The sequence below is a fragment of the Melopsittacus undulatus genome, assembly GCF_012275295.1.
Source record: "Melopsittacus undulatus isolate bMelUnd1 chromosome W unlocalized genomic scaffold, bMelUnd1.mat.Z SUPER_W_unloc_8, whole genome shotgun sequence".
NCBI classification, from domain to species: domain Eukaryota; kingdom Metazoa; phylum Chordata; class Aves; order Psittaciformes; family Psittaculidae; genus Melopsittacus; species Melopsittacus undulatus.
Genome location: NW_022993950.1, coordinates 480,762 through 508,060, shown reverse-complemented (window position 1 = coordinate 508,060; position 27,299 = coordinate 480,762). Strand labels below are relative to the sequence as shown.

The window sequence follows — 27,299 nt, the reverse complement described above, 5'->3', positions numbered from 1 at the left end:
TCCCTGAGGAATGGGGAGGAGAATCAAAAGAATGTAACTCCCACAGGTTGAGATAAGAACAGTTTAGTAACTAAGGTAAAACACAAATCACTACTGCTACCACCAATAATAATAATGATAAAGAAAATAACAAGGGAAGAGAATACAATACCATCCACCAACCAATAATACCAAGCCCAACCGAGCACCGACCGATACCTATAGTCCAACCCCACAGTGAACCAGCGCTTCCGGGTAACTCTCAGTTACATCCTGGGCATGATGTGCTGTGGTATGGAATACTTCTTTGGTCAGTGTGGGTCAGGTATCCTGTCTTTTGTTTCATCCCAGCTTCCCCTCCTCCCTGGCAGAGCATGAGGTTCAGAAAGTCCTTGGCCAGAATAAACATTTGAGCAGTAACTAAGAACATTGATGTTACCAGCGCTGTTCCCATGCCGAAAGTCAAAAACACGGTGCTGCACCAGCTACTAAAGAGCAAACATGACTGCTACTGCTGAACCCAGAACACCAGGAAAGATGTAAAAAATGTGCTTTACACAGCAGCTAGGGAGAATGGTCATAGAATCATACAATACTTAGGGTTGAAAAGGACCTTAAGATCATGTAGTTGCAACTCCCCTGACATGGGCAGGGACACCTCACACTAAACCATATCACCCAAGGCTTCATCCAACCTGGCCTTGAACACTGCCAGGGATGGAGCATCCACTACCTCCCTGGGCAACCCATTCCAGTAGCTCACCACCCTAACAGTAAAGAATTTCTTCCTTATATCCAATCTAAACTTCCCCTGTTTATGTTTTAACTTTGGGCCTCTACAGAAAGCTCCACAGGAGACTGGAGGTTGACCCCTCAGCTTTTGGAGTCAGGAATACAGAGGATCAGAGACCAGCTACACTCCAACTGAAAAAGAGATACTAGCAGCATATGAAGAGGTCCGAGCTGCTTCAGAAGTGATAGGCACTGAAGCACAGCTCCTCCTGGAACCCCGGTTTCCTGTGCTGGGCTGGATTTTCAAAGGCAGGGTCTCCACTACACATCATGTAACTGATGCTACATGAAGTGAGTGGGCTGCACTAATTACACTAGCTTGAACAGGAAACCCAGTCATCCAAGAAGTCTAAAATTCATCATGGAACGGCCAGAGGGCAAAGATTTCAGAATGTCAGCAGAGAATAAGGTGATGGGTGATTAAGAGGATCCACCATGTAATCAACTGTCAGAAAGTGAGAAGCAATACGCCTTGTTTACTGATGGGTCCTGATGTACTGTAGGAAAGCATGAGATAGAAAGCAGCTGTATGGAGTCCCAGACAACAAGCTGCAGAATCTTCTCGAGGCGAGGGTGAATCGAGTCACTTTGCAGAGATAAAAGCAATCCAGCTGGCCTTGGACACTGCTGAACAAGGAAAAAGGCCAGAACTATACCTCTCTTGACTCAAGGATGGCAGGAAATGCCCTGTGGAGGTGGTTGCAGCAATGGAAGCAGAGCAACTGGCAATGCAGAGGGAAGCCCATCTGGGCTGCTGCACTTTAGCAAGGCATCACTGCCGAGGTGCAGAACCTGGGGGTGAAGGTAAGCAATGTAAATGCTCATGTACCCAAGAGTCTGGCCATTGAGGAACACCAGAACAGCCAACAGGAGAATCAAGCTGCTAAGATTGAAGTATGGGCAAGCAATTAATCCAGTTGACTCCTCCAGTGTTTTGGAATTTCACTCCTGAAAAAATGCAGAATCCAGAAAAATTAACAGAACACTTAGACAAGGTGTGCTGTCATCCTGGCGATACCAGAGATGGGAAATTCACTGCAATGTGCTGGGGCTTGGCCTACACCTATAGGGCCCTGCTCTGTAAGGAGCAAGAAAAAGATGTCCCTGGATCTGATGATAAAGCAACAGACAACACAGCTAGTCAAACCCCAATCAAAGCAAGCTACACCAACTCCTGCAACAAACAAAGCAGCTACTCAACCCCTGACAGCAATTGGCAATGCAGAAATCCAACAGGGTGGCTACACTATGGCAAGATATCGCTGCCTGGGAACGTGGTGGTGAAGGTATACCACGTACATGCTCATGTAATCAAGAGCTGGGCCCCTAAAGAACATCAGAACAACCAACAGGTGGATAAAGCTGCTAAAATTGAGGTGACTTGAATGGATTTAGACTGGCAATATAAGGGTGAATTATGTTTAGTCAGGAGGGCCCCTGACACTTCAGGCAGAGATGCAACATACAGATGGACCTGTGATGGAGGGGTTACTCACAAATGTCAAACATGTGTTGTACTTAAGCCAAACGGTTAAAGCCTCTTTGGTATGGAGGACAATGGCTGAAGTACAAATATGAGGAGGCCTGGCAGAGTGACTATATCACACTCCCACCAACCTGCCAAGGCAAGCACCATGGGCTTACCATGGTGGAAGCAACCACTGGATGGCTGGAAATATACACTGTGCCCCACACCACCACCCAGAACACTATCCCAGATCTTGAATCTTGTGTCAATATGGCATCCCAGAGAGAACAGAGTCAGACAATGGGACTCATTTTCAGAATGAGCTTATAGACAACTGAATCAAAAAGCATGGCATTGAGTGGGTATATCATATCCCCTATCAGGCACCAGCTTCTGGGAATATCGAACAGTACAATGGGCTGTTAAAATCTACACTGAGATCAATGGGTGGTGGGACTTTCAAGCACTGGGATACACATTTACCAAAAGCCACCTGGATGGTCAACACCAGAGGATCTGCCAACAGGGCTGGCCCAATCCAATCAGAAATTTTACGGACCGTAGAAGGGGATAAAGTTTCTGTGTGCAAATAAAGAATTTGCTGGGTGCTCCGGGTTCAGCAGTAGCAGTCATTTTTCTCCTTCTTAGTACCTGGTGCAATGCTGTGTTTTTGACTTTCAGCCTGAGAACAACACTGATAACACCAATGTTTTTCGTTGTTGTTCAGTAATGTTTACTCTGACCAAGGACTTTCTGAGCCTCATGCTCTGCCAGGGAGGAAGGGAAGCCAGGAGGAAGCAGAGACAGGACACCTGACCCAAACTAGCCAAGGATGTATTCCATACCACAGCACGTCATGCCCAGGATGTAAACTGGGGGCAGTTACCCAGAAGGGTTAGATCACTGCCTAGGTCAGACTGTGTATCCGTCGGTGGGTGGTGAACGGTTGTGTTCTCTTCCCTTGTTATTTCCCTTATCATTATTATTATTGGTGGTCTCTTTCACGGACACCCCCTTGTCATGGGCAAAGAGCTTGCGTGCCCTTGTGAAACTGGGAGCTATATGCTGGTGGTGGCATATGCCTCCAGTAGGGTCTCCCATGCCAGACAGGTCTCAACTGAAGGGTCAGACAAAGTGTGTCCATGGGCAGTATGGGCTCACTAGCATTCAGGCAACCATCCTAGGAGAAGGACAACTCTAACTTCAAACTCGGGCAGATGGAGCTTGTTTAGCCTTGTAAGGCCATCCAAGAGAAGGATCCTCTAACCAAACCTACAACTTGAGGACCTTGCTGTCTCCATCCAAGCTCGCTAGGCCCTGGCAGATAAACCTCAGGTATAAAGGGTGTGGCCAGTTCCACCGTGTGTTACCTAAAAAAATCCACTGAGCAGGCCCAAAGGGTTTACTCACACTTGCAAAGTCCTGTAGCGACAGGCGAAGGACAAAACGGCAGGTGATAAGGTGCACTGGAAGCCAAAGACCCAACCCTGCATGCAGGCAGTTCAGGACATTGGTCGCTCGAGACTGACCCAGGAGATTACAGTCTTGTTTGACAACATCCTGAATGACCAAGCAGCCTTTTTTCAAGGAGAGCACTGCTTGCTCCATATGGAGAGGCCTAGAAAAGGTAGCCTAACCAAAGCTCATCTCCTCCTCCACCTGGCTGGCTAGCCGCAGCCAATGGGCATCTCCTGTTGCAGTCAACCAAAGACAAAGAGACAAAGACATACACCTGCCTCCAAAGGTGTGTCCCGATTGACACTCGCACATTGGAACATCAGAACCATGCTTGATACAGCGGACAGTTGGTGTCCTGAGCGCCGTTCTGCGCTAATTGCCCACAAATTGTCACAACTCAATATCAACACTGCTGCTCTCAGTGAAGTTTGCCTTCATGAGGAAGGTAGCCTTAAAGAACATGGTTCTGGCTATACACTCTACTGGTCAGGTAAATCCAAAATTGAAAGTAATCTTTCTGGAGTTGCCTTCATGATTAAAAACTCCATCATCTCTAAACTTCAAAATTTGCCAATAGGTCATTCCGATAGTATTATCTCCTTACGCCTTCCACTACACAATAAGCAACATGTTGTTCTTTTCAGCATATATGCTCCAATTCTGCAAGCTGACCCTGCAGAAAAAGACAAATTCTACACTGACCTGCATCACTTCACTCAAAAGGTTCATACAGATGATAAAATCATAATCTTTGGTGACTTCAACACCCAAGTAGGTAAGAACTTTGAAGCCTGAAAAGGAGTACTAGGCAAGCACAGTGTTGGTAGCTGCAATGATAACAGATGCCTATTGCTAGAGTTTTGTGCAGAGCAGCAGCTTACCATCACCAATACTATTTTCCAGCAGAAAGACAGTCTGAAGACAACCTGGATGCATCCTTGATCTAAACACTGGCACCTTATTATGTCTTAGTGAGCCAGAGAAATGCTCGCAATGTCTGTCACACCCAAGTGATGCCTAGTGCAGAATGTCAAACAGAGCACCGCCTTGTGGATTGCAAACTTAACTTCCTCTTCAAGCCCAAATCTAAGAGGGGCGGCATTCTGAGGAGGAGGCTCAAAGTTCATAATCTTCAAATAGCTGCAGTGAGGGACAGCTTTCAGGCTAGCCTTCAAACTAGGCTTGAAGACCATCTTATAGATTCTTCTCCTGAAGCACTTCAGCAACATACTAAAAAAAAGCATTCTGCAGTCCTCCAAAGAATCCTTTGGGTTCTCCTTAAAGAAAAACAAAGACTGGTCTGATGATAACAATCAGGAGGTCCAGGAATTGCTGACAAAGAAGAGATCATCAAGCACACCTCACTCAGCCACTTTACCATGTAAGAAAAGCAGCTTTTTGTCTTGCATGCAGTAAACTCCAACAGAAGCTTCAGGACATCCAGAACAAGTGGTGGCTCAACCTAGCAGAAAAGACTCAACTATGCACAGATTTAGGTGACCACAGAGGCTCTGAAAGCTATGTATGGACCCACATACCAGGTTCAAAGCCCCTTACTTAGTGCAGATGGCCAAACGCTTCTTACAGATAAAATCTCCATCCCGAATAATTGGTCTGAACATTTTCAAACACTCTTTAGTGCTAACCGTATAGTCCAAGGCACAAGAATCCAGCACATTTTACAACACCTGGTGAAAAACAAATTGGATATAGCCCCTACCATGGGAGAAACTCTTAAGGCTATACAGCAGGTGAAAACTGGTAAGGCAGTTGGGGTCAACGAAATCCCACCCGAAATCTGGAAACATGGAGGCCAAGCACTTCATGCTAAGTTTCACAAGCTAGTTGTGCACTGTTGGGAACAAGGTAAATTACCCTCAGACTTTCATGATGCAGTCATCATCACTCTATAAGAAAAAAGGTGTAAAGTCAGACTGCTCAAGCTACTGAGGTACAACTCCGGTCTCCACTGCTGGAAAAATCCTTGCAAGAATACTACTGAACAGATTAGTACCTGCTACTGCAGAAGAACTTCTACCTGAAAGTCAGTGTGGTTTCAGAGCCAATAGAAGTACCACAGACATGGTATTTGTTCTCAGAAAACTTCAAGAGAAGTGTAAAGAACAGGATAACGGACTCTATGTAACTTTCGTTGACCTCACCAAACTTTTGACGCTGTGAGCAGAAAAGGCCTGTGGCTGACCTTGGAACAATTAGGTTGTCCCCCCAAGTTCCTCAAAATGATTATTCCGTTACATAAGGATCAGCAGGGCCAAGTCAGATATGGCGATGCACTATCTGAACCCTTCCCAATAACCAACAGTGTGAAACAAGGTTGCATTCTCACACCAACTTCATTCACAATCTTCTTCAGCATGATGCTCCAAAGGGCTACGGTAGACCTCAACAAACAAAATGGCATTTATATTCAATATTGTACCAACGGGAGCATATTCAATCTAAGGCAACTGAAGGCCCACACTAAGACCCTAAATCACCTTGTCCATGAACTGCTTTTTGCTGATGATGCCGCCATTGCTGCCCACATAGAAGCAGCTCTGCAGTGTTTAACATCTTGGTTTGCAGAGGCGACTGATCTTTTCAGGCTAGAAGTAGCTCTCTACCAACCTGCACCACAAGATTACCATCATCCCCACATTACCATTGGCGAGTCAGAGCTTAAGTCAGTTCAGCTATCTGAGAAGCATTATTTCCTCAGATGCCACGATTGACAAAGAGATACACAACAGAACAGCAAAGGCACATAAAGCCTTCAGAAAACGCCATAAAAGAGTCTGGTGCAATAAACACCTGAAGCTCTATAGAGCCATTGTATTGTCTACACTTTTATATGGGTCTGAAACATGGGTTATCTACCACCATCACCTGTGACTCCTTGAATGCTTACATCAGCACTGCCTCCGGACAATTCTAAACATCCATTGGACTGACTGTGTGTCGAATGTTACTGTCCTTGAACAGGGGTCACCAGTATCGAGGCCATATTGCTGAAATCACAGCTGCGCTGGGCAGGGCAAGTCTCTAGGATGACGGATCATCACCTCCCTAAGATTGTCTTTTACAGTGAACTCACCACCGGCTGCCACAAGACAAGTGCCCCAAAGAGGAGATATAAGGACTCCCTGAAACAATACCTCGGCCTTGGCCATATTGACTATCATCAGTGGTCCACCTTGGCCTCCAATCGAGAGACTTGGAGACACACCATACAAAATGCTGTTGTCTCCTTTGAGAACACATGCAGAATTAGTCCCAAGGAGAAAAGACAACGTAGAAAGAATAGTGCCTCACCTACACCACCCAAGCAGACCTTTCGCTGTGCTTTCTGCAACCAGATTTGCCTATCCCACATTGGTCTTTTTAGTCATCAGAGCGCTTGTAGTAAGCATGGGTAAAGCCCTTCCCAAATCTTTGTTCGTGAAGTCAAGCCATCATTATTACTGGTGGCAGCAGTAATAGTTCTGTGTTATACCTTAGTTACTGGACTGCTCTTATCTCAACCCATGGGAAACACATTCTTTCGATTATCCTCCCCATCCCTCTGGGAGAGGGGAGAGGAAAAAGGGGGGGAGTGAGCCAACAGCTGCGTGGTTCTGAGTTACTGGCTGGGCTTAAACCACGATACTGGGGAAGACAGTCTGGGTTATTCGTACCTCAGGTAAAGGACAACCCACTTGTGGTACTATTTTGCTCAACGACCTGTGTGTACTTGTTGGGTAGCTCAGGAGGATGGGGAAGTTCGGTGTGTACCTTGAAGGGATTTAATTTTGGGGGAAAACAGCAGCCAGTGAACTCAATTATATGGTCTTGACTGCTATCTAGCACGTCTATGGCAGCTAGATGCCCATCACTGCATTGTGCATCTTGCAGCACCCATCTCTGCCACTCCAACTGGGCACCAACTGTGGTAAGCAACTGTATTGGTCATTACTGCTGTTTCCAAAATTTTCACTTTTTCTGTTCCCAAGTATGATCGTTATTGCTATTGTCTGTATTAGTTCCATTATCATTATATTTTATTTAATTTCAATTATTAAACTGTTCTTATCACACAAGTTTTACACCCAGGAGGTAAGGGGAGGAGTGAGTAAGCAGTTGCATGTTACTTAATTGCCTCCTTTCCTACTACTGTTGCTATTTGCAACCCTTCAAAAATATTATTTCATGAAAATCTTTCCTCAAATTCAAGTATTCTATGTCTTACTGCTTTAATTTTTTCCAGTTTTCATTATCCAAGTTTCCTTCCATGCTGTCCCCCACTGTTTCATGCAAAGACCAAGAATCATAGAACCATAGAATCATAGAATAGTTAGGGTTGGAAAGGACCTTAAGATCATCTAGTTCCAACCCCCCTGCCATGGGCATGGACACCTCACACTAAACCATATCACCCAAGGCTTCATCCAACCTGGCCTTCAACACTGCCAAGGACGGAACATTCACAACTTCCCTGGGCAACCCATTCCAGTGCCTCACCACCCTTACAGTAAAGAATTTCTTCCTTATATCCAATCTAAACCTCTGCTGTTTAAGTTTCAACCCGTTACCCCTTGTCTTATCACTACAGTCCCTAATGAATAGCCCCTCACCAGCATCCCTGTAGGCCCCCTTCAGATACTAGAAGGCTGCTATGAGGCCTCCATAAAGCCTTCTCTTCTCCAGGCTGAACAGCCCCAACTTTCTCAGCCTGTCTTCATAGGGGAGGTGCTCCAGTCCTCTGATCATCCTCGTGGCCCTCCTCTGGACTTGTTCTAACAGTTCCATGTCCTTTTTATTTTGAGGACACCACAACTGTACACAATACTCCAAGTGAGGTCTCACAAGAGCAAGGAGAGGGGCAGGATCACCTCACATTGCATTCAGTGTCCAACTAGTAACTTCTATGGCTTACAGAATGACAACTCTATGCAAAGCATCCATCTCCCCAATCCAACAACCCAGAAACAAAGCAGATGAGTAGTCACACTGCTGTGCAACTGCACAGGGGTACAAGAAAAACTACTACTACTTTAACACCAAGAAAAAGTAGGATTAATTCAATTTCTTTTGCTCCCTCAGTACAGGAGAGCAACACTGTAGTGTACTCAGTATAAGTATTATTAGAAACATTGGTGAGCACAGATATGCTAACTTCTTCTGTCCTAGCTGCCAATACTTGCAAATAGTTAAATATTGTACAATCATAATTTAAGACAGAAAGGTCATGGAAACGTGATCATGAGTGATCAAAAACTGCTCTGTAATGAAAGTCTCTGTAGTACTTGGAGTTGAGAGGAATATCTGGTGACCTAAAGTAGACTTGTTTCAACTATGTGCTGGTTTTGGCCAGGGTAGAGATATTTTTCTTCATAGCAGTTGGCATGTGACTATGTTGTGGATTTGTGCTGAAAACAATGCTGATAATTCAGGGATGTTTTCCTTATTGCTGAGCAGTGCTTACACAGAGTCAAGGATTTTTCTGTCTCTCACACCACCTCACCAGCAAATAAGACTTGGGATGCACAGAAAGTTGGGAGAGGCACAGCTGGGACATCTGACCCCAACTAACTAAAGGAATACCCTGTACCACAGGATGTCACACTCAGCATATCAAGCTGGGTGTCCTGGGTTCAGCTGTAACAGTTATTTTTCTCCTTCCTAGTAGCTGGTACAGTGCTGTGTTTCAGCTTCAATCCAAGAATAATGCACACCCATGTTTTAACTGTTGCTAAATACCACTTACACTGATCAAGGACTTTTCAGCCTCATGCTCTGCTTGTGAAGAGGGGCACAGGAAGCCAGGAGGAAGCAGAGACAGGATACATGACCTAAAGTAGCCAAAGGAATATTCCATACCATAAGATGTCATGCCCAGTATATCAACTGGGGGGAGTTACCCAGAAGGCCCAGATTGCTGCTCAGGTCAGGTGGGTAGTGAGCAATTTTAATGTGCATCACTGCTGGTTATTGGTTTGGGGTTTTTTTCCTTTCCCCTTTTAATTTTATATTTTCTCCACTTGTTATTTCCTTTACCATTATTAGTGGTAGCAGTAGTAGTTTTGTACTATAGTTATTGGACTCTTATCTCAACCTGTAGGGCTTACATTCTTTTAATTCTCCTCCCCATCCCACCAGGGGGGTGGGGGAGGGGGGTGTGGGTATATGTGCATGAGCAAACAACTACATGGTGCCAAGTTACCAGCTTGGCTTAAACCATGACACTAGGAAAAGGAGAGCATGGACAAATGGGACAGATGATGGACACACAACAGACAGGACATGGACAATGGGACACATGCACACAGTGATGGTGTTGTCTTCCCAAGTAACTGTTATGCATGATGGAGCCCTGTTTTCCTGGAAATGGCTGAACACCTACCAACCAATGACAAGTGGTGAATTAATTCCTTGGTTTGCTTTGCTTGCGTGCACATCTTTTGTTTTACCTATTAGCTATCTTTATTTCTTACTTTTTCTAATTTTCTTCCCCATCCTACCGGGGATGAGGGGGACAACAGGATGACAATGGGATGACTGAACAAGAAGCTGTGTGGTGCTTAAATGCCACCTGAGATTAAACCATGACAACATGTTGCTACCATCTTAGCAAAAGTTAGTCTACATGGGGAAATTGGTCACTTCAAAATCTCACATCCAAATGTTCAAGTCCACCATTAAAAATCTTGCTGGTCTCACACACAGGCAAAAGCCTTTAGCTATTCTAACCCAATCCTAGGATTACCTGTACCTCTACCAGGATAATTATATAACAGGCATTAGCATGTCAGAAATTATGTGCAAGTAAAATGTAAAATATGCTGGATTTAAAAATAACACCATGTACTACATCCACATCAAAATAAAGGCATACAATCACTATAACATCCACTATTCTAATTTACTTAGATCATTAAAATATTTCTAATATGCTGTTCTGGAGAATCCAGAAAACCTTTCCTTACAACCTCTGCAATACAACAGCATAACACTAGCATGCTCTGGCTATTTTCACTAGTAGTACTATAGAGGAAAAAAAACATCCAAGACTTAACTAAGTTGCTACTATTTCTATTTTCATACTGTACAACAACTACCCATTGTGGTTTCTGAAAAACCAAACAAACTCAAACTCCAGCTGATATTTCACTTTCCAACAAAACCATATTGGTTCACTGGAAACTTTGGTCTACTAAATAGACTGACTCAAAACAACTCAGAGATAACCACTAAAACATATATACATATATATACAACATACATATATATATATATATATATACATATATGAAGAGGCCCAGACTCAAGTAGCAGTATTCCTACTATTTATGGGTCTTGCAGACTTGCTCACTCACCTATCAAGGACCAGAAAGTTGCCCAAGTTTTAGAAGATCATAGGCAAAGATGCTTGATCAATGCAAGATGTGGTGAACAGGGAGAGACACTTGCCCATTAAACTACAAGAAGGTTTTTTCCAGCTTTTAGCAAAAAAATTCTTATGCTTGAATTCTACAAACAAGGAATAAGGCCTGTATAAGGACAACACCCTTAAACCTCTCCCTCCTTTCCATCTTTTTGGAAAGTGCCATCACAAAAGTAAACACATGATTAAATTTATTAAGAACAAGCATTTTCAAATTCCACAACTTCTGATATGGGTTGGTTTTTCTGCTTTTCTAACCCTCAGTTAAAAATTATAATTCTGAACACAACATAAGCAATCTGAAAGTTGCAATACTAACAACGAAAAAAACCTTATCCGATTATTACGATTCAGGAAAGAAAAAGTAGCAAAGAAAAATATTGCACAAGAAAATATAATAGAATTTTAAAAAAAATATCAAAGCACATTCAGTAACAGCAACAATTCTTAATTGGAAACAATTCTTAAAGCAAGCTTCTCCTAAGCCAATATGGGTAAGCCTTAGAAGAAATAACATCACCATCTCAATCAGGACAGCAAATGAGAAAAACAGAAACATACAAAGTTAAACATAACAATGACAGGAAAAGACCGAAAATATGCTGTTGTGGTTTAAGCCCAGTCGGTAATTCAGTACCATGCAGCTGTTTGCTCACTCCCCCCCCTTGCCTCCCCCATTCCCGGAGGCATGGAGAAGAGAACTGAAAGAAAGTAACTCCCACGGGTTGAGATAAGAGCAGTTCAGTAACACAAACCACTACTGCTACCAGCAATAATGATAAGGAAAATAACAAGGGAAGAGAATACAACCGCTCATGACCACCAAACAAGACCCAGCCAGTGATCTAACCCCCCTTCTGGGTAACTGCCCCCAGTTTATATAGTGGGCATGACATGCTGTGATATGGAACACATCTTTGGCTAGTTTGGATCAGGTGTCCAATCTCTGCTTCCTCCTGGCTTCCCCTCCTACCCGGCAGAACATGAGACTCAGAAAGTCTTTGGTCAGAATAAACATTATTGAGCAGCAACTAAAAACAATCGGTGCCATCACTGTTGTTCCCGGGCTGAAAGTCAAAAACACAGCATTGCACCAGGCACTAAGAAGGAGAAAAATGACTGCTACTGCTGTACTCCAGACAACTGCATGACCAATTTGGTGGCCTTGTATGATGGGGGTACAGAACTGATGGACAGGGGTCGAGCAGTTGAAGTCATCTACATGGACTTAACGCAAAGCGTTCGACACTGTCCCACGCAACATCCTCGTCTCTAAATTGGAAAGACATCAATTTGATAGGTGGACCACTCAGTGGATAAAGAAGTGGCTGGATGGTCACACACACAGAGTTGTGGTCAACGGCTCAACGACCAGCTGGAGACCAGTAACAAGTGGTATCCCTGAGGGATCAATGTGGGGACCGGTCTTCTTTAACACCTTTGTCAGTGACATAGTAGGATTGAGTGCACCCTCAACAAGTTTGCTGATGACACCAAGCTGTGTGGTTCAGCTGATATGCTGGAGGGAAGGAATGCCATTCAGAGGGACCTTGACACACTTGGGAGGTAGGCTGATGCCAGCCTCATGAAGTTTAACCCTGCCAAGTGCAAGGTCCTACACCTGGGTCAGAGCAATCCCAGGCACAGCTACAGGTTGGGCAGAGAAGAGATTCAGAGCAGACCTGCAGAGGACTTGGGGGTGTTGGCTGAGAAGAAAATGAACATGAGCCAGCTTCAGTGCGCACTCACAGCCCAGAAAGCCAACTGTATTCTGGGCTGCAACAAAAGTGTGACCAACAGGTCAAAGGAGGTGATCCTGCCCCTCTACTCTGCTCTTGTGAGACCTCATTTGGAGTATTGTGTACAGTTGTGGTGTCCTCAAAATAAAAAGGACATGGAACTGTTGGAACAAGTCCAGAGGAGGGCCATGAGGATGATCAGGGGACTGGAGCACCTCCCCTATGAAGACAGGCTGAGAAAGTCGGGGCTGTTCAGACTGGAGAAGAGAAGGCTGCGTGGAGACCTCATAGCAGCCTTCCAGTATCTGAAGGAGGGGCTATAGGGATGCTGGTGAGGGACTATTCATTAGGGACTATAGTGATAGGACAAGGGGTAATGGGTTGAAACTTAAACAGCAGAGGTTTAGACTGGATATAAGGAAGAAATTCTTCACTGTAAGGGTGGTGAGGTACTGGAATGGGTTGCCCAGGGAGTTTGTGAATACGCCATCCCTGGCAGCGTTCAAAGCCAGGTTGGATGAAGCCTTGGGTGATATGGTTTCACGTGCAGTGTCCCTACCCATGGCAGGGGAGCTGGAACTAGATGATCTTAAGGTCCTTTCCAACCCTAACTATTCTACGATTCTATATGCCAAAAAATTAATCTAATACAATCATAAAGGAAAATTTAACATATCAAAGTTTAGGGTTGGTTATCTGTTTACATTTGTACTTATTTTTTCTTAACAGAATTTTCCTCATATTCCCTAAAACTGTCAATGCCATCAGCCACACTAGTGTCAGAGGTAAGAATAAGCTATTCCAAGCAAATAATTTATTCCTGGGTTTGCCACTCAACCTAAATAGATAAATGATCCCATTTTTAACAAATGACAGCACAATCCAAATTGATGGATCGTATCCTAACCTGAAAGATAGCAGCCTGTCCACAGTAAAAAACTAGAAATTACAACATAATTAAGTCACTAGCAGCTGCCTCTCAAAATAGGCTCACATTCTGAGTAGCAAAAACACTTTGGTACACAACTAACAAGCAGAGCTACAGCAATAAATTTATAGAATGCATAATTATCATCCTACATTCATAAAATCATAGAATAGTTAGGGTTGGAAAAGACCTTAAGATCATCTAGTTCCAAACCCCTGCCACAGGCAGGGACACCTCACATGAAACCATGTCAGCCAAGGCTCCATGCAACCTGGCCTTGAACACTACCAGGGATGGAACATTCACAACTCCCTTGGCCAAGCCATTCCAGTACCTCACCACCCTAACAGTAAAGAACTTCTTCCTTATATCCAATCTAAAATTCCCATTGAAGTTTTAACCCATTACCCCTTGTCCTATCCCTACAGTCCCTAATGAAGGGTCCCTCACCAGCATCCCTGCAGGCCCCCTTCAGATACTGGAAGGCTGCTGAGGTCTCCATAAAGCCTTCTCCAGGCTGAACACCCCCAACTTTCTCAGCCTGTCTTCATAGGGGAGGTGCTCCAGTCCCCTGATCATCCTTATGGCCCTCCTCTGGACCTGTTCCAACAGTTTCATGTCCTCCTTATGTTGAGGACACCAGAACTGCACACAGTACTCCAAGTGAGGTCTCACGAGAGCAGAGCAGAAGGGCAGGATCACCTCCTTTGACCTGCTGGTCACACTTCTTTTGATGCAGCCCAGAATATGGTTGCCTTTCTGGGCTGCAAGCACACACTCCCAGCTCATGTTCATTTTCTCATCAACCAACACCCCCAAAGTCCTTCTCCTCAGGGCTTCTCTGAATTTCTTCTTTGCCCAACCTGTAGCTGTGCCTGGGATTGCTCCGACACAGGTGTAGGACCTTGCACTTGGCAGGGTTAAACTTCATGAGGTTGGCATCAGCCCACCTCACAAGCACGTCAAGGTCCCCCTGGATAGCATTCCTTCTCTCCAGCACATCAACCGAACCACAAAGTTTGGTGTCATCAGCAAGCTTGCCAAGTTGATATCAGTCACATAAGAAAAAAGACTGTACCAAATACTTTAAAAAGTTATGAACATATCAGAGCAAAGCCTGATTATTTAAAGGACCTATCTGTTAAGTAACTTATCAAAAGAAAGATAAATAAATGCAGTTGCTTATGTTTTCTGCATTGTCATTTGTAGCATGACATATTCAAAACAACACTAATCTTTCAGTCAGCATGAGCAGTAAGAAGAAATACAGGCTTTTGTTTGAGTAGGACCAAAGGTACCTCAAACCTATCCAGGCACATATGGCACATAGTTTTAGAATTATGACTGTTTTACAAAACTGCATTAGTCCAGCAAAGAATCATAGGCTATGTCAATTTTAATACTACTCACAATCAGATACAGCCCCACTAGCAACAGAGTTCAATTAAGAATGGATACTACACATTAAGTAATACACAAAGAAAAACACCCCTCCTATCCAAAAACTTTTAATTTGGTAAATCCAAAATGAGGCACAACTTAACTAACAAACTGTAATAAAATATTATTTAAAAATATCAGTTTGTATGTTGTTTCCCAAAAATAGTGTATTGCAATTCCCTGGGCTTTGGCTTGGGGGGGGGGGGGTTGGGTATGCTTAGATTTTTAAAAAATTAAAGAAAAATAATTGCCATATAATTGTCAGGATTTCTGCCACAACATGACTGAGACCTCTTGACTAGTAGGTGGAAAAGGGCATTTCAAGACTCATAAGGCACAAGCTGTGTATGATACCTGACTAGACAAAGGGTGTAGAAGTGCTCTCTGTTGATAAGGTGGTGGAAACATTAAAAGTTGCTAGGCTTTGGGTACCACCACCTACCATATTTTAGCCACTTGCTCTTCAAGCTACCAACTTGAAAAGCTGAGAAATTATACTGCACAGGTTACCTGAATTACAGAGAGGAGTTATGTGATTACTGTTAATATTAAGGTCTGCTCTTGTAACATCTATCTCAGTGTTTTAATACATTCAGATAGACAAATCTCCATGAGGAAATAAAAAAAAGCCTTTTTTTCAGACTAAAAGGCAACTGACATCATACTATAATAATCAAATTCTGAAAAACTAATTATTTAGAAATCAGAAGGGACATTTTTTGTTAAGAATCACAGCTCAACTGCCTACCAGTTGGTTGAGTATTTTTCTGTCTGGTACTTAAATTGTTTTTCAAATTATACACTTGTTAGTTCTTTTTGTATTATGCCTAGAGAGAGACACACTCAATATCACAAGCAGGACTAATGCTATCAAGTCCATCAAGAAAGCTTCTAGCCAGTAACACCCCCCAAGTACCTAAAACAAGAAGAATATTTTTTGTTTAGGTAAATTAAAGCCGTATTTACAGGCATAACTGGATGAGCAATACCAAAATGAGGTTTAAGAGAAGAAACATTTCATAACTAGAAAATTATTACAGGATTTCATATTCCATGACTGTTTTTCTCAGTTAAACTCCTGCATTTGACAACCCACTTGGTAATACAATTTAAAACAGAGAAGAATAAAAACCTACAGGAAACCAAGAAAGGGTGGAGGCAAGGACAGGTAGCCTCAGAGGAATATAGAGAAATCATCTGAGCAGCCAGGGATCAAGGTTAGGAAAGCTAAAGCCCTGATAAAATTAAACCTGGCCAGGGACATCAAGGAAGACAAGGAAAAACGTGGGGCCTCTCCAGAAGAAAGACAGGAAACCTGGTTACACAGGACATGGAGAAGGCAGAGGTACTCAATGGCTTTCATACTGGGTCTTCACTGGCAAGAGCTCCAGCCACATTGTGCAAGTTGCATAAGGCAAAAGCACAGACTAGGAGAATGAAGAACCACCTGCTGTAGAAGATCAGGTTCAAGAACATCCAAGGAACCTGAAGGTATACAGGGCCATGGGTCCTGAGAGATCTAGCAGATGAATTTGTCAAGCCACTATCTGTCCATCATAGTTAAGAAATCATGTCACTCTGATAAAGTTTCCACTGACTGGAAAAGAGGAAATAAAACCCCCGTTAAAAAAAAAAATTAAGACCCAGGGAACTATAGACCAGTCAGTATCACCTCAGTGTCCAGCAAGATCACAACTCAGATCTTCCTGGAAAATACACTGAGGCACATGGACAAAAGGGGCGATTGGTGACAGCCAACATGGCTTCATTAAGGGCAAACTGTGCCTGATAAATTTGGTGGCCTTCTATGATGGGGTCACAGCACTGGTGGATAAGGGAAGAGCAACTGACATCACCCACCTGGACTTGTGCAAAGTGTTTGACACTGTCAAGCATGACATCCTTGTCTCTAGAGATGCATGGATTTAATAGATGTACCACTCTGTGGATAAGGAATTGGCTGGATGGTCACACTCAGAGTGGCTGTCAGTTGCTTGATGTCCAGGTGAAGGTCCATGACAAGTGGCATTCCTCAGAAGTAGGTGTTAGGACCTGCACTGTTTAACATCTTTGCTGGCAACATGGACAGTGGGATTGAGTGTGCCCTCAAGTTTGCAAGTGTGGTACACTCGACATACCAGAGTGAAGGAATGCCAGCTACAAGGACTTTGAGAGGCTCAAGAGGTGGGCCAATGCAAACCTCATGAAGTTTAACAATATGAAGTGCAAGGTCCTACACCTGGGTCAGGGCAATCCCAGGCACAGCTACAGATTGGGCAGAGAAGTGATTCAGAGCAGATCTGCAGAGAAGGACTTGGGGGTGTTGGTCAATGAGAAACTGAACATGAGCTGGCTTCAGTGTGCACTTGCAGCCCAGAAAGCTAACTGTATTCTGGGCTGCATCAAAAGGAGCATGACCAGCAGGTCAAAGGAGGTGAGCCTGCCCCTCTACTCTGCTCTCATGAGACCCCACTTGGAGTACTGTGTACGGTTCTGGTGTCCTCAACATAAGGAGGACATGGAGCTGTTGGAGCAAGTCCAGAGTAGGGCCACAAGGATGATCAGGGGACTGGAGCACCTCCTGTATGAAGACAGGCTGAGAAAGTTGGGGCTTGTTCAGCCTGAAGAAAAGACTGTGTGGAGATCTTATTTTCCAGCTACTTTCCTTATTGTTCCAGCTACTCAAGGGGGCCAACAAGTTGTAGAGGGAATTTTTACAAGGATGTGTAGTGACAGGACAAGGGTAAATGGCTTTAACCTGAAAAAAAAGGTAGATATAAAGGAAGAAAGTCTTTAGCAATTCTAATTCTACTTGTTCCATAATATACCCACAGCATACAGAGCATATGATCAGAACATAAAAAGTCATACAGGGGAGGAAAAGCTCAAGAACTTCTCTGTCTGATACAGATCAGGCATTTGAGCCTGTACTTCCTACGTCCCTAAAGCAATGATCTGGCTAGGAACACATTCACTATATGTCTGAACAGTCTTGCTTTCCTAACAGAGCCATACAGCAGTTGGGCAACAAACACACAGCACCATGAAATGGTCTGACCACCAGGCTGCAGAGTTTTCCATTTAACAAGTTGACATCAACTGCAACAATTATCAGTTTAAGAGGCAGAGTTTTAACCTTAACACCCAATAACCAATGCTTATGATACTCTCCAGGGTTGCTAGTTCCTGCTGAAAGCTAATTTGAAAGTTACTTTGGAACTGTTTCCAGTACTGCAGGCAAGCCATTTAATTACTTGCAGATCTGGGTTACTATCTAGTTGTCATCTCTGTTCTTCCTGATAAAACATATGAGTTTGGTTTCTCCACAATGGGGAGGATGATTCTTTTCAATTTTTCAGGACAAGAAATCTATTCTTGTCTAGCTCTTAGCATGATCAAGACAGCCAAAACTGAATAGATGTTTAAGGCCATAAGTGAAAACCCATTCTATACTACTTAGGAAACCACCGTGAAAAACAATGAGCCCAATATGTTGAAATGCAAGGCACTTGCAACCACAAATAAAGTCAAAGAAAACTTTATGAACTTCCCAAGTACTGTAAAGTAACTAAAAATCTCAAGAACAAAGCGTTTTAAGTTACACAAGATTTACAAGCAATTTTCAAGCCTATTTGGCTCAGTTTCAGTCTTCCATATGTAAAATGGAAATGTTTCACAGATGTGTTAAAAAAATTAATGTTTGTGCAGATACATGTTTTGAGACAATTCCTACAAATGAATAGATGAAAACATTTCAGTATTCATGAAAGATTCAGATGGTATACAGCAAGTAATAAAGCAGCAGGCTGTACACTGAATTACAAAGAAAAGCAAATATATGGACTAAGTTATAACAGTATACTAGTCAGCTACAATTTCCTATGCACTGTATGAAGCATTGAATTGAGGTGACAAGGATAAGGGGAAAATACAATAATGTAGTTAAAGGCCCAGTGTATGGAGAAGGGGACTGGATCACATTTGTTTACACAATCTTAGTCTGACATTTCCTTATCCAAGTCCCTAACTTTGCAGCCTAGCATTTTTTTTAACACTGTTCCTGTATGTCTACATATATGCACTCCTTCAAGTCAAGCCACAGCAGTAATCTGAAAAATGAAAAAATTAAAATATCTACCCACATAGAGAATTTTGAGATCTCTAATCAGAAAATCACTTAGAACCAACTGATATGCATACCAAAAGCCATTCCTTACTTAGAGTTTAACATGAAAAACTGGTTTTCAATTATGGTTTGGGTTTTTTTTTTTTAGTTATTTGTGCAAACCAAGTAGTCACCTTCAAGTACAGTATCAACAACATACAACTGGGTCAAAACCCTTTCTCCCTTCCCTTTTGCTAGTGAGATTTTCCATGGTCAACAGTAGGGACAAGAAACAAGACACAAACCATAGATCCCACACAATCTCCACAAACACAATTTTCTCACTCCTGTGGTGCAGCACATGTCAATATAAAGCATTTCTCTCTCATGTACTTTGGAGGTCAGGATCAGCTATGAAGTATAGCATGTAATACTAATAAAAACACAAATATAAATTAATTATATTAAAGGTTTTTAGAATACAAGCCTTTAATGATTATCATATCAAAAGGACTTCCTTTTTTGATTATTAAAAAGGATATTATACAGGGTTATTAGCAATAATATACACATATCACCAATTTAAGGCATTTGCTTGTAGGTAGGTGTATACATGCAACTGAGTGCTCATTACTGATGATGATTCAATAATCAGAAGCTAACCTAACCTGTACTACTTCTAATAAAGGCATATAAAAGGCAAGACTGGAAATAAGCAGCATGATACTGAAATACAGTTTTTTCAAGTGTTAAGTATTTCTAGCGATGTGTTTTGTGACACCAAATAGCTGTTCTAACACTGGATGATCCACCACACACCTAGCAGACACCAAACTTACAACTCATTTTTCCAATTAAGTATGCCCATAATTACTGTCAACATGTCCCCACATTAATGAGTATAACATACTCCTTTAGAATTCCTTCTGAATTTAAAGACTTAATTTCCTACATACAGATATTCAGAATAGAAATATTTTTCCTTCTAGTTACTAGCATTTGTCCACTAAATTTGCATTTCTTGTGCAATAGTTATGAAGTATATGTCAATATAAATTTAATATCATGACTCTGCAGTACAATACACAGAAGTACCACACTTTCCACTGAACACACTGAAAATTGCAGTAGGAAACTTGTTATACCAATTCCTGACTCAAATCAATTAACACTTGGGACTTTTTCATCTAATATCTAATACCCTAACCCTTCAAAATATAGTTTATTATAGAGGAATACATACATGAAACATTTAATCTTAAGTCTGTATCACCTTAATCATCATACAAACACAACAAACAGTCATTCCCTTGGGTTAGAACCATCTATTGTCTTGATTCTGCAAGAAGAGTCATATGAACATTAGTATACATGGAACTCAAACATGCAATGAGGTTGCAGAGTATGTGTACTGTTATGTAGAACACAGACCTGCAAATGGTTTTAGCAGTATAATTTTGCTTCTTTGATCCTGTTTTGTTTCTCCTAAATCAATATGTAAAAAATGTTTTTAAACAGTATAAAAATAGCTTAAATATAGAAAACCTAAAAATAAATAAAACCTGTACACAAGACGCAAATTCAAAATGTGCAAGGTAGTCAAAAGCAAAAAATAAAAAAAAATTCCTTTTCAGTTAAAATTATTGTTACAACTAAGACCTTAAGAATAATTAATTTTGTATTTCTATAACAGGAATAAAAACTACATCCTCCTTAAGCATCTAGCTCTTGTGATAAACAGTAGACCAGTATGAACTCTTAACACTAAGGAAAAAGGAGTAAAGTGACAGTCCTGCTTCCCATACACTCTTAAGTGTGCTAAAAATACAATCTAAACCAAATGTAATCTTCTAAACATTGCCACATTGAGTATTTCTATATGCTAAATATCATTTCCAAGATACACATTTATGACTATATAAACTGTGATAAAGCAACTAATTCAGGATCAAATATGGCTCAGAACAAAACAAAAAAAATCATTATAGAAAGGCAGCACCTTAAATTTCCTTCTATAAATATATCTAGTTTTCATACCAGAAAAGTATATGCTTTCTGATTTTTTAAAAAAAAGAAAGTACCATAAACAGAACTCTCACAAGATAAACCTGATGGGAACTACATAAGATCAGGAAATAAGCTTCTGTAGTTATAGGGTATATTTAAAGTAAACCTCCTTAAATGAAAAATAAGTCAAAGAAGTTCATTACTGTTAGCTTAACAAACCCGTTTTTGTTAAAACCAGAGCTGTTTGAAACAGATAATGAAAGAAATGCTGGAGCTAATGTTGCTTCCTAATGACAAAAACTACACATGAACCACAACTACTTCTACACAGTCCTTTCTTTCCTGTGAAAAAGTTACACTCAGCCTCTATGCATGATATGGACCAAAAGAAAACAGTTCAATTACACACAAAGATTGTGACGGAGACAACTAGTGGCTCCCTCTGCAAGCGCAAAGCTTAAAAATAAAAACCTGCTTTTTTCAAGTGTAAACAGTTCCTCTCCATTCATAGGCTCGAGGACCTGTTGCAAACAGTGTCCAACAGGACCAGGCAGCACAAAGACAAGAATCGGAGATTTGTGGGAGGGAGGAAAGGATTGGGGCTCAACAGGATCTTCAGGCTTTTAAAATTCAAACTGCTCACTGACCAATACAAAACACGAACACCTTACTGACTACTACGTGGATTTACAACATTAAAAACATGCCTTCTATGCAACAGCTATATTTGCTTCACCCTTTTAAACATGTATCAGGGCAGAGACATGTAAGCAGTTTATAAGACTCTAAACACAATATACCAGAAAGTTACTTTATTAGATACATTAACCACTTATTATTACAACAGGTCTACCTGAACAACTAAAAACCTACTGAAAAATAGACAGATTATGTAATATTGATACTTGCTTGCAATTTACGAGTTTCTTTTCTATAGGAAAGATCAAACTTGGTATCTTAAAATTTCCCTCAATTATGTAATTTCTGTAGGAGCACTTTTATTAGTTCACAGGGTGTTTGCTTTAAGCCCACCTCAAGTTCTAAGAGCACTCTCAACTCTACCACACAGTAAATATTAGATTTACTTTACTGTAAATAAGCTGCCATTTATAAATAAAAACCTGACACTCAATCAGCAGTCATTTACAAAACACATTTGACCTGTTAAAATGACACCTAATTACACAATCATGAACACAGCCAATAACAACCTCAGGATCTCAAATTGATATATCCTGACAAAGGATGACACTTTTTAAGCATTCCTCACTTTTCAGTTAAATTTACTCTTAGTTCTCAAATACTCGGGATAAGATCTCATCATCACCTTGGCCTCTGAAGTGTCATAAACAGCACTTCACATAACTCCTCTCCCGTTTTTCTTGTTGAGAGTATAAAACAGTATTTCATATGAATTTAGTACATACTCCTATAAAGTATACAACACATGAACGCTGAGATTGTGTGGACTACCTGACACAATATGCTTGTCTACCTGTATTTCTTGGGTCTGCAGGTGCCTGTATTGTGCCAAATCATCGCACAAACAGTATATTTATGATATAAATAGAAAGGGATTAACACTAATCAACTGCTATATTATTTCGAAATTAATACTCTGCACATTATAAATTCATGTGCATTCCAAACTTCTGAATGTTCAGAACAGAGCTGGTTAGAAAGAGAAGATAATAGTAAAGAGAGGTGGTATTTTTGCTTCTGGGTATTTACATTGTTTCTCTTCCCCTACTCCTCCATTCACTCCTTCCCAATTTCAGAGAGCTGTCTATGCTGAGACCTTCCTTCCTTGCCCTGATAAAATTGTAAATACGGCAAAAAGATCCATGCATATTTGTGATTAATTGCATTGTTTCCTCCTCCTCCTGCCCCTCTCCGGGTTGAGGCCTGTCACTAAGAAGCCACTTCGCTTTTCTAATCCCCAAGCTAGAGTAAATGCGCTGGCCAGCGGGTCTGCGCTCTCCACTGGGCCTAGGCCTCCCGGGAGCCCGTGAAGAACCAATTTCCTCCACAAATCCAAGCGAGCAGGAAGGAGGGCTGCGAAATAAGTACTTCTGGTTACCACTTACTCCCCTCTATCACGGATAACAGTTAATTCCCTCTGCTCCCGGTAGTGCTAGGCCGCCTGGACTAGGAGGCCCAACCTACTGCTGGAGAGAGCAAGGAAGAGAAGGGGAAACAGGAACGAGAATTACCTGAGCAAATCGGCGTCTGAATCCAACGAAAATCCAAGAGAGTGGGAGAGAAATCCGCCCCCTACCCTTCTTAGAAGGGCCGCTGCCGCTACTAGGCCGCCACCACCGCAGAGCAGGAAAAGAGAAGATAATATAACAGTAATCCAGGCCGGGAGAGGGGTTGGCTCTTCTTCCGTCTCCTCAGTGCAGCGAACATGTAGAGCCGGGGCGTGAGCAGCCGAAACAAATCCCTTCCTCCTGAGCCTGCTTCACAACATTAACTCGGGTCGGACAGAACCGAACTCGTTCCGAGACACACTCCAAGTCCCTAGGGGAAAGGGAAGAGCAGATGCCAAAGGGCCACCGCTCCCTCTGCTATAAGCGACTGCAAGGAGGGTGGGAGAGGCGGCAGCCCCTGTGAATCAGTAGCAAGCTGGGGAGGGGGGGGAAGAAGAGGGAGAGGGGGGGAAGAAGGGGGAGAGGGGGGCGGGCGGGGGGGCGGTGGGGAGGGGGAGGAGGGAAAGAAGAAGAAGAAGAAAAAAGAAAAGGAGGAGAAAGAAAAGAGTCCTCTGTTTTTATCTCTCTCGCTCCCTCTCAGAACAAAATGCCGACCGGAAGTGCAGCTACAGGAATAACTCCCTCCACCAGCGCCAAACATCAACAGGCTCCACCTTCTTACTCAAACGGCGTCGCTTCCGCCGCTGTTATTGCGTTACTTTATGGCAGCTGGAGTGACTCCCTTTGCCTTACCTTGCCTGGCAACGGTGGGTACAATTGAGTCTCTACTGTATAGTTGTCTTTCCCCTACCTCTTCAGCTACTGCCTGAGTTTCTTTCCTCTCCCCTTTTGGTGTGTGGAAGAAGACCGAAGTTTAGGCCTGGGCTGAGAGGAAGGCAGCCAGCAACTTGTAAATTAAATGACTGTTGGGGAAAACAAACAAACAAAAAAAAACCCCACCAAAAATACAAAAATGTTTTGGGGTTTATTTTTGCTTTCCTTAAGGATGGTGGAGAGGAGGACTGCAAAATGCCACCTCGCAGGAGACAGACTTAAAAAAGTTTTTTAAAATAAACCCACAAAAGCATCAGTCTGGTCCCCCTATCCCGGTGGATGAGATATGGAAGACCTGTAGTCACTTATCATTCACGTGTGTCTCTGTGGGTGTAAATAGGCTGCATCACAAGAATTGAAACACCTGATGCTGAAAGCATTGCTGGGGAGAGTAATTTCCAGGTGGGCATACCAAAGTGGAAGGACTTTTAAAAACAGCTTTGTTGGGGACAGTTGTTGGAGAAAATGTTGATGTTAAGAAGGAGGAAGTTGATGTTTATTGTCACCACCACCAGATTTACTGGAAATTTTTTAATTGTGGGTTATGAAAAATTGTTTGGTGAAAGAGCATTCCAGTCTGAAAGATTTTCTGTTTTTCTTCTGTACAGGTAAAGCTGAATAATCATAGAATGGGATAATAGTATTTATATCTGATGAAATAACTATGTCTCTTCCTGCTGATGTCATTGTGCTCTTCAGTACTTGGACAAAAATCCTTTCATTTTTAAAGGAAGTTTTAATTGTCTGTGGACTTGAGGATTCAGCCATACAGTTGGGCACAGTTAGCTTTATGACATATTTCAACTCTGAATGGATATTATTTGCACAAAGAGATAATATCCTACACCACTTGAATCTTTCCAAGGATTTCCTGCATAATGCTCTGTCTTTAATACAAATTTAAAATGCCTCTCTCAAGCTTAAAGAATTTAAATCTGTAATGTTGGATGAATCAAAGTTTGTTTTGCAAGTGTACATGTTTTTGTTTGAAACTACAGAAATGAAGATTGGTACTGGAGACTATGGTAATTCAGTACTGGAAATGCTATTATCTAATAGGTAAATGTCTATAAGTTTAATGGAGACAAAGTAAACTGGGCTCTGAAAGATATGTATTATATGCCTTTGTTCCAAGTCAATCTAAAAAGTCCCAATCCTATAATTGTTTATTCATTCAGAACTTCAAGTTATCTATTTGAAAGAAAGTCAAATAATTGGTGTAGTAAATGAAGTATGTTCATATGTTTTTATGCTTAATTTAATATAGTGCAACTCTATAAGTCAAGGGGGAAAATATTTATCTTCTTTTGGAAACAAACTAAAGTTTAATAAGCTACCTATTTAGTCGAAATATAGACCTATGAATTCACAGGAAAATGGGATTCTAAAATAATGAAGTTGGCCCAGGAATGCTACTTTTAACTGATTGTAACTAATTTGTGTTGATGAAGTCTTTATGTGATTTTAGTAAGTTATTTATATAGTGGGAGTTTTTTTTCTTAATTAGTGATTTAGCGTGTAAAGAAAATGTAAATACTGAAATTTTGCTTTTCAAATCCCAGGTGTTTTCCATAGCAAATATGGTTTAGCCAGTAGAAACGTCATGGCAAGACAAACACATATTTGACTACATTGTTTCTGTTGGAATTTTCCAGTGAGAATGTCAGGGGACCATTTTATGCTTTTAAAATACTGTTCAAGTAAAATAATTTGTATAAATGGCTATGTTGTCTGAGTACTATGATGTTATTACCTGCACAAGAAAACAACAAATTTAAGTCATTACTTGTTTTAGAAGGTGGTGTTATAACACACGTGAGCAAATCAGGTTTTTTTTTTCATTGAGGGGAATTAAATACTTCTTTATGTTTTATTCCATTAGATACTCCTATAATCCACTTTTAGAAAGAAAAGCGCAAATTTTTAAATTGCATTTAGACAAGTGGTTCCATGTATTCCTTTCGTCTTCAAAGGTCTGCTCACAGCAATTTACTGCAGAATGATGGCTCACTATGTTCCTAAAAAATATTTTAGCATGCACGAGGTTCATCTCATTATGCCTGAAATGCGAAGAAAAGGGGATCATAGAATCATAGAATAGTTAGGGTTGGAAAGGACCATTCCAACTTCATCAAGACTTCCATCCAACTTCATCCAACTTCCATCAAGAAAGGATCATCAAGTTCCAACACCCCTGCCATAGGCAGGAACACCTCACACTAAACCATGTCACCCAAGGCTCTGTGCAACCTGGATTTGAACACTGCCAGGGATGGAGCATTAACAACTTCCTTGGGCAACCCAGTCCACTGCCTCACCACCCTCACAGTAAAAAACTTCCTCCTTATATCCAATCTAAACTTCCCCTGTTTAAGTTTTATCCCATTACCCTTTGTCCTACCACTACAGTCCCTAATGAAGAGACCCTCCCCAGCATCCTTATACACCCCCTACAGATACTGGAAGGCTGCAATGAAATCCATGGGACCTAATAAAATCCATCCGTGGATCCTGAAGGAGCTGGCAAATGATGTTGCTAAGCTACCATCCATCATATTTGAAAAACCATGGCAGTCAGGTGAAGTTCCCGACAACTGGAAAAGGGAAATATAACCCCCATTTTCAAGAAGGGGATGTTGGGGGTCGAGCATGGGCGCTTGAACAGGCCTACAGCAAGCTGTGAGAAAGTGAACTTATGACCCCAGGTTAAAAGAAGAAGAAGTGTCAAGATCAGCAAAACAGGAATGCAATAACAAGATGCCAGTAATTGCAGAAGCATGATGTAAGGCTAAGCTGAAGCGAAGGTGTGAAACCAATCAGGAGAGGTAAAGGGGAGCGTGTATCCCTCGTGGGCAAAGTGAAGCAGCCAATCAAGTAATGCGTGATCGCGTGTAAGACAGTATATTAAGAGCAGCCTTGTAATCAATAAACGGAGCATTT

General features: G+C 41.9%; 1 protein-coding gene across 1 annotated transcript in view; it reads right to left on the bottom strand.

Moving 5' to 3' along the window:
• Nucleotides 1-23,888, bottom strand: part of LOC117438311 (nipped-B-like protein) — a 191,220-nt gene extending 167,332 nt beyond the window's left edge. Inside the window, exon 1 of the mRNA XM_034073860.1 lies at nucleotides 23,550-23,888. The gene's annotated coding sequence lies outside the window, so the exon portion shown is untranslated. The remainder of the gene's footprint in view (nucleotides 1-23,549) is intronic.
• Between the last annotated feature and the right edge of the window lie 3,411 nt (nucleotides 23,889-27,299).